At 41.7% G+C, this 12,323-nt stretch overlaps 1 protein-coding gene across 7 annotated transcripts in view; it reads left to right on the top strand.

Moving 5' to 3' along the window:
• The window catches only part of RBMS1 (RNA binding motif single stranded interacting protein 1), a 219,116-nt gene that overhangs the window by 152,562 nt on the left and 54,231 nt on the right, over positions 1-12,323 (top strand). The window lies entirely within an intron of this gene.

Raw genomic sequence — 12,323 nt, 5'->3', positions numbered from 1 at the left:
GATCTGACGTAAATGAGACCTTGTAGGCCAGGCCAAGTGCGTCATAAAATGTAATGCCAGGTAGTGGAGATTTAAACTTTGCACAAACACAAAGTTGTTTTTTTAAAAAAACAAAACCCTTAATATAAAATATTAAAACATTAGCACTCTTGCAATATTTTGTGTATTTAATAGTCCCTGATAACTGACACTTTATGCTCTGAATTATCGCATCAAAATCTGGAGACATTGTCTGTGCTATAGCAATTTTGAGTATGCTGTTCAGGTGTGTATCTGTAAGTTACAAATTTACTTTTGGGTTATTGACACTGATTACAGAAATCTCATGTTCAGTGTTCTGTGCCCTAAGACCCATGGGAAGACATTAAATGGTTGGGCATTGTGAGCTTTTGTACATGTCACTTTGTGTGCTGGTCAACAACATATGAAGGCACCATGACATAGACTGAGGGCTATGTTGGGTTGCCAGTCCCCAGTTGGAGTAGAAGAAGAAAACCTAGCACGGTTCCATGGCAAACTGTCTCACAAAAAAAAAAAGCAAACTGATACAAATAATATAAATATATATTGACAATTTATATTATTTGTATCAGTTTTCTTTTCTTTTTTTTTGTGAGGCTGGTTGTCATGGAACACTGCTGGGCTTCTGCTCTCAGCCGTGATTCTCTGTTTGGGTTGCCCAAGTCCTAGTTGGAGGCAGGGGATCTCTCAGTTTGGAGGCCCCCCCCTGCTTCAGGGTTATCAGAAATTGGGGATGGGTTTTGAATGTCTGCTGGGCACTCCATTATACCCTATGAAGAGCGATTCCCATAGGGTAATGGAGAATTGATCGGTGGGTATCTGGGGGACTGCTTTTTTGACGTAGAGGCACCAGATTTTCAGCATAGCATCTAGTGCCTCTCCTCAAAACAACCCCCACAGTTCCAAAAAATTGGACCAGAGGGTCCAATTCTATGAGCCCCAACAAAGGAGTCCCTATCCTTCATTATTTACAATGGTGGGAATGCATTTGAAAGGAGTGTGGTCCCTTTAAATATGATTGCCAGAATTCCCTTCAGAGTTCAATCATGCTTGTTACACCCTTACTCCTGGCTCCACCCCCAAGGACCCCATATATTTCTTGAATCTGACCTGGCAACCCTAGGGCTATGTGTTTATCTACAAAGCTAAAGTCTTCCTCCGAAAAATAGCTGCAACTTCTGTGAGGGAGTGCGAGAAAGAGATAAATTAATGTATCAGCCTACTATCTGAGAAGCCTAAGTTCAAAATCCCCAGTCTAGAGCCCTGGGGAAACCACCTTAACGAGAGAGAGTGAGAGAGAGAGAGAGAGAGAGAGAGAGAGAGAGAGAGAGAGAGAGAGAGAGAGAGAGAAGGCAAAAAGCCCTTACTTACCTTGAATAAAACTGTGTTGGTCTTAAAGGAACTTTTTATATTTCTCCCATAGGAATGAGGCAGCCAAGCAGAGCAGCATCTCTCCCCCAAGGGACGGGGACTGAGGAGGAGCCTCAGGCAATGAAGGAGCTTGGCTCCATAGCTCAGCTGTGTGATTGAGAGAGCAGAGCTCTAGCTTTCATCTGTGGGGGAAGAGGGAGGGGGAGAGGGAAAGAGGGTAAAGAGAGGCTGCTTTGGTAGGCTGCCTCAGTCCCATGGAGAAGAACAAAAATGGCAACAGCAGAAGAGATTGGAGAAGGAAACAGACCATAGAAAGTTTCTTGCAGGCCTGATAGAAGCCCTGTGGGGGATGGATCAGGCCTGTGGGCTGCACACTTGACATTCCTGCCAGTGTAAAGCATAGATTGTTTATATCCTGTGGATTGTGCAAAGTACTCTTGATCGTATAAGTAACAAATCCAGGGTCCCTGTTTTGTTTTGTTGTGCTGCTTGCTTTTCTTAACAACCTTCCAAAGTAGAGAACTTTTTTCTTTGTGTTATCTCAGTGGCCAAACAGCTACTCAGGGCAGTGCTCCGTGGCAAACTGGGGCACATTAATCGACAGCAAATCAGCCCCCAGTTAGTGCAAAAAAGTCTGGTCTTGGAGCAGCAAATACCATAAGAGCTGCCATTCAGTTAAGTTTGTATTGTGTTCAGGTGATATTAGTTAAGTACCTTACTCCCAATAAAATGAATTACAAGATTTTGACATTTTATTTCGACATAATTATGTTGAAGCTTGTCAAGCCTGAGTGAATTAAAACTCCTCATAAACTGTTAATAAGAAGCATGTTTATAGATGGAACCCTTTATTACAGAGAGTCATCAGAGTAAATTTCAAATTGTAGACTCTGTCCATGCTGGTGAGAGCCTGCATCTAGAAGCCCTTGGGTGTAGATAGCACCAATCAATTATAATGAGCAGTGGTTTCCAGCGGGACCATTTAACTCAGGGGTATCAGACATATGGCCCATGGGCCTGATCGGGTCAGTCCAGGGTTCTTAACTGTCTCGCTAGCAACTTCCCCCCTCCCCTCCCCCTTGCTGGTGCTTTGTGCACAGCCACAGAGCTCCCAGCTTTTTTCCTCCCCGACCTCAGCTTCCTTTTATGCTTCTGAGTTCATCACACTCCTTTCCCTCTTCCCCACCACTGGCTGACTTCCCAGCTCAGCTTTTGACCTGAAGCATGAGTAGTGACCCAACTGCGCAAAGGCTAGGAGGAGAAGGGGCCAAGGAAGGGGAGGGAGGGGACATCCCAGCCAGTCTTCATATGGAAGGAGCTGCTGTGCTGGATGAGGAGTGCTTATGCTTTTACGTTTAAAGCATGTTTGTAATTTGAGTAAAATTATTTTTAATTGGGTTTGCCTGTGTCCTTTATAAAGTTTATATCTCCAGTACTTCATGTTACAATTTATGGCACACATGACCTGGCCCAACAAAGTGACATTTATGTCAGTTCCGTCTCTCATGACAAATGAGTTTTGACATCCCTGATTTAACTCATACATAGTGTTTGGCTTCATGATTAACATGAAGAAATCTCTGTTCATGGATCATGTCCTGATACAACAGGCAAGTATAACTTTTGACAGTATCCCTCTCTTGAGTGAGTTAAATCTAGTTAGCAAAGATTCATAGTAGCACACTTGAAGAACCAGTGAACATTTGCCTCAGGACAACGTACTACTCTTAGCTGACGTATGGGGACTACTGGAAAAATACAAACAAACTCAGTGATGATCCACTAAGCCCTCAACATCTTCCTGTAGGACAGTGAAAGATGGACTAACTCTTAGTGGTTGAGAGTAGAAACTCAACTGCTTTACTCTTAGTACCAAATTGTTGACTTTACTGACGAGATCACCAGTGCAGTTGTCCTCAATAAAGCTATTGTACCTTCTTCCTTAGCAGCCCCATGGTGCATAGCGGTAAAGCTGCAGTACTGCAGTTCAAGCTCTTTGCTCATGACCTGAGTTCAATCCCAATGGAAGCTGGGTTCAGGTAGCCAGATCAAGGTTGACTCAGCCTTCCATCCTTCCGAGTTCGGTAAAATGAGTATCCAGCTTGCTGGGGAGAAAATGTAGATGACTGGGGAAGGCAATGACAAACCACCCTATAAAAAGTCTGCTGTGAAATTGTCATGATGTGACGTCATCACAGAGTCAGAAACGACTGGTGCTTGCACTGCCTTTACCTTTTTACCTTCTTCCTTCCCTTTTTTTCAGAGACTGTTCCGTTAACATTACATTGTAAGTGTAATAGCTACAGGTTTGTTATAACTTTTTGATGAGCATCAGAACTAAGAAATAGAGGTAGCCCACTACTCCAAAATAAGATTGTTCAGAAATACAGTCTAAGAGGCTTGAAGGCTGATGTCAGTGAGAGGGAAATTCTCAGAAATAGCAAGAACACCAAATGTAGAATGATGTAACCTATGAAATGCTTGCACTCGAAGGAATGTTGTGAATCCTTCTCTTTTGTAGAACTTAATGCTTGTAAAGTGGCGGAAAGAGCACCAAAAGAATTTGAAGAGCAACTATTTAGCAATCTGTACACCATTAAACAGAAATTCCCTGCCATTTTCTGGTAACTTCAAACCTGGATATAACTGGGGGGAAAATGCTTCAGTTGAAACACGATTTTTTCCCAAGGGGTTTCCAGCATTACTTTTCCTGTTTTTATCTATGATGTGTACTCAAGCAGGCAGAAAAGAGTGTAAATTTTTCCAAAGACCAAGCCAGGCGCTAGCAAAATTGCTTGAGACCAGTGCACTTTTAATTGTACATGGTCTGAATAATATAGAAAGAGTAGGTGTAATGCAAAGAATGTTATTGACTTAGATGACCTCTTAGTATTTTCTAAAAAGAACTGTTTTATTTATTTATTACATTCGATTTGCTAGGTCGCCTTTCCCGGCAAGCAGGGCTCAGGGTAGTTTACAACAAAGGCAAAGTAGGTGAGCCTACTTTCAATCACTACTTGGCTCAATCTCAGCCATTGCCCCACGAATATCACATCGTTGATTTTAAAGGATAGATATTGTTCTTCTTGGGTTAGAGCCATCCATCAGAAATTGTCTATGCTTGGCTTTTCACCTGAATCTTTCCAGATAATGGCCATGGATCAAACTTAGAATACAAGACATTGAGAGACAGAATGATATTGCCAAGGTTCCAGATTATCTAGCTCCCCCTCAAAGGAGATTTGTGCTAGCTCCAGCCCCCTATCTCTCAACTCTAACAATACCATCCCACAGAAAGGCCTTTTCCAAGGCCCGTTGCAATATCTTTCCTTCAGCAGTCGTCAATGGCCGCTTTAAAAAGGTGCCTATGGCTGAGCGGGTTTGTCCTTGTGGTGCAGATAAAGTGGAAACGATTGACCATGTTTTGTTTGGGTGTGGCCTATACCCTGGCATACGCACCAGGTACATTTTTTCTTTGTTGGAGGGATGTCTCGGGTTTTCTGATTTCAAAGTCAGAAATCAACTGTTATCAGGTTTTAACCCCCAATTCACAATTAATTGTGCCAAATTTATGGCGGCAGCGAGGAGAATTCGTGAAGATTATGTAAAGAAGGGGTCTTGAACTGACTATTTTTTTAATATTTCCAAGTTTGTATTTTACCTTTTCTTAAATGCCGAGTATTTTACATACCACCACAAATGCTATTGAAACTGATACAAATACAGAGACCATGCATAAAGCTGCCAAATTTTGTTCCCATGCAATCAAATTGCATTCTATGGTTCTTACAAGCCAATGCCGAGGTAACAGATTGTAATTTTAACCAGTGTATTCTAGTTAATATTTTTCTGGAGTTGTCAGTCAAAGTTTAATACGGTCAAAGCTGTATAATCTTTAAATTTTTTATCATATGTACTATATCTATTAAGTTAGAAGATGCTTGACCAGTACTGTATTATTTGTTATATTTCATTATTCGTACTAATGTCCTATATTTTATTTTCACATTTATTTTTTAAATATCTTATGTTTTACCTATTTAGGTCCATTTTGATTTTTACAATTTTTCTGTGGTTGTTGTTGGCCTGCATTGTGTTGTGTATTTGGTCAGGGACCGTAATAAAGCAAACTGAACTGAAATATAATAGGATTAAGACAGCATTAAAATACTTAAAACAATCAAAAGGAAACAATACTGTATCCAAGATGATGGAAGGATTCTAATTTCCACCAGCCCCCTGGATGGAAGAGACATGGAGGAATAAAGGGGTAAGTTGGGGTATGAGAATGTCACTGTCCTCAACCAAATGCCTGGCAGAACATCTCTGCCTTGCAAGCACTACAGAAAGGTAGTAAATCCTGTAGGACATGGATGTTCTCTAGCAGAAAGTACCACCAGGCAGGGGCCAGCTGGATCGAGGACTAGCTGGATCTCTCTCTGGCTGGGGACCACTGGGAAGTTCTTATTAGTAGAACGTAGCACTATTCCAGGGGCATATTGAGAGCAGCGGTCCCAAAGGTATGTGGGTCCCTGACCGCTAATGGCTTTGAAAGTTAAAACCAAAACCTTGAATGAGTTCTGGTGCTCCACTGGACGCAGTTGCAGCTCATGCATCACCAGTTGAATGTATGCCATCCAAGGGATCCCTGTAAGGACCTGCACGGCTGCATTCTAGATCAATTGGAACTTCTGGGTCAGGCCCAAGGATAGGCCCACGTAGAGTGAATTATAGTAGTCTATACCTTGGCTAGGTTGGGTTCAAGACAGGTAGGGAGGCAGTTGCCTAACCTGGTGCAGTTGGAAAAATGCCAGCTTGGCAACCTTTGTGACCTCAGCCTCCATAGACAAGGTGGCATCCAGGATCACACCCAAACTCTTGACAGTTGGAATCAGTGATAAGGGCACACCATCAAGAGCTGGGGGTTAACTACCTGACCATGGCTCCCCCACCCACCCAGCCAAAGAACCTCCACGTTGCCTATATTCGGTTTCAGTTGGCTCTGCTTTAACCACCCAACCGTGGTCTCCACGCCCTCAGCTAAATTCATGGGACCAGCATCTGGTCACCCACCCATTACCAGAAATAGCTGGGTGTCATCAGCATATTGGTGACACCCTAGCCTGAAACTCCACATTAGCTAGGCGAAGGGGTACATGTAGATGTTAAATGACAATGGGGAGAAAAGTATTCCTTGTGGGACCCTTCATTCAGGCATGTGCCTCAGAGACACTGACCCCCCCAGTGCCACCCTCTGTCCCCAGCTGTGGAGAGATGAAGTGAGCCATTGCAAGGTTGAATCCTTATTTTGTGCAGGAAAGCTGCAATTTTCCCCTGAAATTAGTCCTGCCAAGCTTTAAATAATTATTATGAATATTATGGGAAGCAAACCTTGTACTCTCTCTAGTATCAATTCTACTTATCAGTTAAGAGTTTTGCAGGTGTGGATTGATTTCTTTTCTTCAGCTGAGACTATTTTTCCAGTTTCTGAAGTGAGAAACTGTGGCGCTAATAACCTGAAATGTCCTTGGATGAGTTTCCAGGGCAGCAAAATCTAGGGCATGTGTTAGTGACTCAATACACATTGTATCACATGTATACACACATGCTTTCAGTAGACTCTTTTCCAATGGGTGGTTATTCTGTAGGTCTGTGTGTTAATGGGAAGTAGTGTTGTAATATTTAATATACGTATTTGACAGTAGGAAGCATAGATGAAGCAAAAACTTGAACGCTTGGTTTGCTTGCTGCTGAATTTCTCTTGTGAAAATTGGTCTTAAGAGAAAAAAATTGTATGTTCCAAAAATTGTGGGGTTGGCCCCAAACATTGAGAGCTCTCTTCCCAGACAGAGTAATCTGAACTTTATGAATCAGGGAGTGCCTTTTGTCCCTCCCACAGAGTTGAAAAGTGCTGTGAAACTTGTTTGGATTTTTACCATCATTTCTCTGGATTCAGCTATAAATGAACAGATTTCCTAGTTTGGTGAAAAGCATAATCATCCCAACCCCATAAAGTCAAAGTATAGAACACCAATTTAGATAATAAAAATATGTCTTCAGTCTAATAATATGTATTGTGCATGGGTTTTGGGGACACACGCACCGTGGTTTGCTTGGCACTACACTTTGTTGAGCTTTAGGTAGCAAGTGACTTTTTCAGTCCAGCCTTTTAATTGTTTTCCTTCTGTTCTCCTGCTGATTACTGAACTGTTCATTCTTTAAACCTCTCCAACTGGACAGATGCTTGTTGGTTTTTAATATGATGTTAAGCTATTGCCCTGTTCTTTCAAGATGGCTGGCCAGTGTATGTGATTCCTCCTTCTTGAATTTTATTCTCAAATAATAAGAGATGGGTTTGGACTAGTTAGTCCTTGTTCGTCCGGTTAACTTTATGGGTCACTGCAGTTTTGAAGCCAAGTCTATGATATCTATGGTTTTATTGCTGATCTTATAGCCCTTTTTATGTACTTTAGAATCTCTTTTAAATTATCATTGTCTGGAAGCTTTCCCATTGGTATTGCAGGTTAGTGCAGGATATAAATATTTTTAAAGGTAATTATGAATTCTTTTGAAAACCTAGATGTAGAAACAGAGATATAGCTTGAGTAAAGCATGCGGAGTTTGTATTATAGCCGCAGTTTATGGCCAGAGATAAAGTGTTGAACTCTACAGTTGTTTAGACTCAGTCGCTACTCGCTACATTCCTATCAGCAGACAGAAAAGGAAGAAGAAAAGGGAAACTTATTAACTTCACACAGAGAAGTAGCTTGCTAGATTTGAGCTGTTTGTGGCATGCAGAGAAAGCCACGTTTGGTATGTGAAGAGATTATTTTTATTTTACAGAGGAACATTCAGTAGTGTCTCCCTATCTGAAGTCTATGGTTACATCTGTAGACATAAGTGAGGACAAGACCTCTGTTACAGTAGCTCATTCTAATAGCATGCCATAACAACACGAATGCCTTTTCAAACTGTTTGGGTGTATATAGTAGATGGCCGTACACCTCTGAATAGATACTATCTTGGCAGAAGAATCACAGCAATGCCATATTATCCTGCTCTGATGGAGTAGTACGGAAGCCTTGGACCAGATTTAAAGAAGACAAGTTGCAGCACCTTCTACAAGTTTTCAGAGGAGGAACCACATCATAGACTTCACCCCTATAGTCCAGAACAGGGGTCCAAACAGGGTGCCTACTGACAACTTTTTTGGTATTCACTAAGTGTTTTTAGAAAGTTGACTTTTGCCAAGCACAACTTCTTATTGGCCATGGGAGATGGGATTGACTGCAGATATATTTTTTTAAAATGTTGCTTTGATAGCAGCTGCCACCACAGCACAAGAAGCTTCACTGTGTAAATGAAGGAAAGCTGGGGCAACCATTTGTAGCTCGCTCAACCTCCTACAGCAGCCATTTTGTTGCTGTGTCCACCACACTATGTCAGAATTCCAAAGATGCCCACGGATTCAAAAAGGTTGGGAAACCCTGGGCTAGAGGTTCTTATGATGGGATGGCATGGCACTACTCCCATGCCACTAAAATAGCATAAAAACTAAGGAAGTAAAGTAGAAGAAGAAGAAGATATTGGATTTATATCCCGCCCTCCACTCCGAAGAGTCTCAGAGCGGCTCACAATCTCCTTTACCTTCCTCCCCCACAACAGACACCTTGTGAGGTGGGTGGGGCTGGAGAGGGCTCTCACAGCAGCTGCTCTTTCAAGGACAACCTCTGCCAGAGCTATGGCTGACCCAAGGCCATGCCAGCAGGTGCAAGTGGAGGAGTGGGGAATCAAACCTGGTTCTCCCAGATAAGAGTCCGCACACTTAACCACTACACCAAACTGGCTCTCATCAGTAGTACTGATGTTGTTCAGCTGTCTTTTCAACAGAGGTGTTTTCACCTTTCAGATGTTTAAGATTTTTAAGCAAGTAATTTTGTAAGTTGGATTGCCTTAGTGCTGTGGTAGTATGCAGTTATGAGAACCTAGCCCCATTCCCTTACTCAGATGCTAGATTTTCCCTCCATTTTTTCTTCCTTTCTGCCTGAGCAGAACTGTTAGATGTTTTCTTCTTATTTGAAGGTTTATGGCTGTCCCACCTGTTACTTTATTGTGTTGGGGGGGGGGGGGTTGTATTTTGTGTGTGTGTGTTGATGCTGGCTTAGCCCAGGTACTTGAGGGAAGAGGCAAGATCACCTTCCTAACTTAAATTTCTGAAAATGGCATATGTGAGGCTTTTTAAAGTTCAAGACAAAATATTTAAGGTTGGGTGAAATCACAGATAATATGAGGGGAAAAGGTTGGGTGGAATCACAGATAATATATCACAGGTAAATCAATAATGAACTTTCAGGTAACTTAGTAATTTCACATTCATAAGTTTCCAGCTAGTGAGAGTTCTTAAGCTTTTCACAAAGTCTTAGAATCTTAGAGATGAAAGTCTTTGTGTTTCCTAAACACTCCAGTACCCAGCTTACTTCTCTGAACAATCCAGGGATCACTCCACTCTTTACAGCTATCTCTCTTTCTACTGAGCAGGGAATCTCTTCTCTAACTAGAAGATCTATTCCTTTTCCTGGCCCAAATGGAGGTCTTCACTGATCCACCCTCTCCTCCTTGCCAACATTCCCAGTCCTCAGTCAGTATGAAACTGTTTCCAGTCAGAACTAAACTCTCAGAGTTAAACTTCCCACAGTCAGAGCTAAGCCTAACTGAGTTCTCTTCAGCAGTCAGTTCTTAAGTTTTTCTTCTCAATTGACATTAACCAATCAAATTCCATTAAGCAACCTGTCACTCAGGGCTCTCTGGCTCTGTGAGGTATTATCTCTTTACAATCCATTACATCAGGGGTGGCCAACGGTAGTCAGTAGTCTCTCTTCAGCTTTTCAGGGTTCCCCCCCACACACACACACACTTGGAAATGGACATCTGATTCTTTTTCTCTCCCCCCCCTTTCTTTTTTTTTGCTATACTCATATCAAGGGGACCCATTCCTAAATGGGCTATGTATATTAGAAAGTTGCTCTTTTGTTTCTCAGGCCCCTCTTATATTTGTGCATTTTGAGGGATTCTTAGCTGCTTGCAGTTCTGAGTGTGTCTGGAAGACAGCATAATTCATTTCAGTTACCTTTATTGGCATTAAAAGAGGGTTAAAAGAGGAAAAATAGATGTACACACATATGCATACAAATAGATAAAACATGCCAACATGAGTCAAGACAAAAGAATGTTCTAAAAGGTCTAAAATCTTTTTAAAAAATAAGTCAAAAGTCAGTCTGTCTAATACAAATTTAAATTATCAATATCAAGAGCCCCGTGGCTCAGAGTGGTAAAGCTGCAGTTCTGCAGTCGGAGCTCTCTGCTCACAACCTAAGTTCAATTCCAACGGAAGCTGGGTTCAGGTAACCGGCTCCAGGTTGACTCAGCCTTCCATCCTTCTGAGGTCAGTCAAATGAGTACCCAGCTTGTTGGAGGGTAAGTGTAGATGACTGGGGAAGGCCATGGCAAAACCAGCCCGTAAAAAGTCTGCCGTGAAAACATTGTGAAAGCAATGTCACCCCAGAGTCAAAAACAACTGGTGCTTGCACAGGGGACTACCTTTTTAAAAGAGGAAAAAATAGATGTATACACATATGCATACAAATAGATAAAACATGCCAACATGAGTCAAGACAAAAGAATGTTTTAAAAGGGTCTAAAATCTGTACAAAAATAAGTCAAAAGTCAGTCTGTCTAACACAAATTTAAATTACAAAACATTACTCCGTATAAGAGCAGCCTGCAAAAACTTTGCCACAGCATCAGTTGTTTTCCCATCTTTGCTATTTAATAGATACAGCAGTTTATATGAATTAGAAAGCTCTAAAATACTATCAAGGATTAATGATAAAATGCTGCACTAATATTAACATAATAGCAGCATTCTAATAACACGAGACACAGTTTCAATGAACCCCCTTGCACAAGGGCATAGTCTGCTAGCAAAAGGTGTACTGTTAAATCTCCTAGTTAAAATCGCTGAAGGGAGGGCATTGAACCTAGCAAGAGAAAAGATTCTGCCTAATGCTGGAGCCTGAAGTTGGTAAAGCAGCTAGCAGGAAGGCCCAAAGTGGGCATGATCCCATGACTAAGAGGGGAGCATGTTTTATTAGCAGCATTGTCTGGAAGACATAAGGTTACGTACACTGCTTTGATATATTAGCCTTTTGTGTTTTTTAAAATACTAGATGTTCACTTGCTGCAATAGATAACTGGTAGGAGACCAAAGTTCTCAAGTCCAGTGGCACTTTGAAGACCAACAAAGTTTTATTCAAGGTATAAGCTTTTGTGTGCGCACACACTTTTTCAGATCTTGCAGCATGCATGCATGCATGCATGCACAACAAAAGCTTATACCTTGAATAAAACGTTATTGGTCTCAAAGGTGCCACTGGACTCTAACTTTGTTCTGCTGCTTTAGACAAGAGATGTTGGATTCATTTGTTACAAGGGTTGGATCTTATTGGGTTAGGTGTGCTATGCAGAGAGGTGTAGTAGGCATGGAGATACCAGTGTTGGTGATGAGACGGGAAACCTAGGTCTCAGTTCCATCCAGGAGGATTCAGTCCAGGAGGATGCAAAGAATAAATGGACATAAGTCTGACAACATTCAGTTGATGTCCTAAGAGCAGCAGTGCTCTTACAAAGGAATTTCAGAGGGAGATTAGAAAGAGAGATTGCTGAATTGCAATTGATTGCATCCTCCTGGACTGAACGGAGAGCTAGTTTTCCTGTCTTATTACCAATGTGCGCCGTTATCATTTGGCATCTGAAATCATGCCACTCTCCAAGATATAAGGACCAATCCAAATGTTTTAATTCCTAATCATGGTCTTTTTGAAAAAAAATAAATCCAGTTAGGAACAGAGAAATCCATTTAACCCCACCCCACC

This window comes from Heteronotia binoei, chromosome 16, assembly GCF_032191835.1.
Source record: "Heteronotia binoei isolate CCM8104 ecotype False Entrance Well chromosome 16, APGP_CSIRO_Hbin_v1, whole genome shotgun sequence".
In the NCBI taxonomy this organism is placed as follows: domain Eukaryota; kingdom Metazoa; phylum Chordata; class Lepidosauria; order Squamata; family Gekkonidae; genus Heteronotia; species Heteronotia binoei.
The sequence above is the reverse complement of the archived record's forward strand: the minus strand, read 5'-3'. Positions and strand labels throughout refer to the sequence as shown.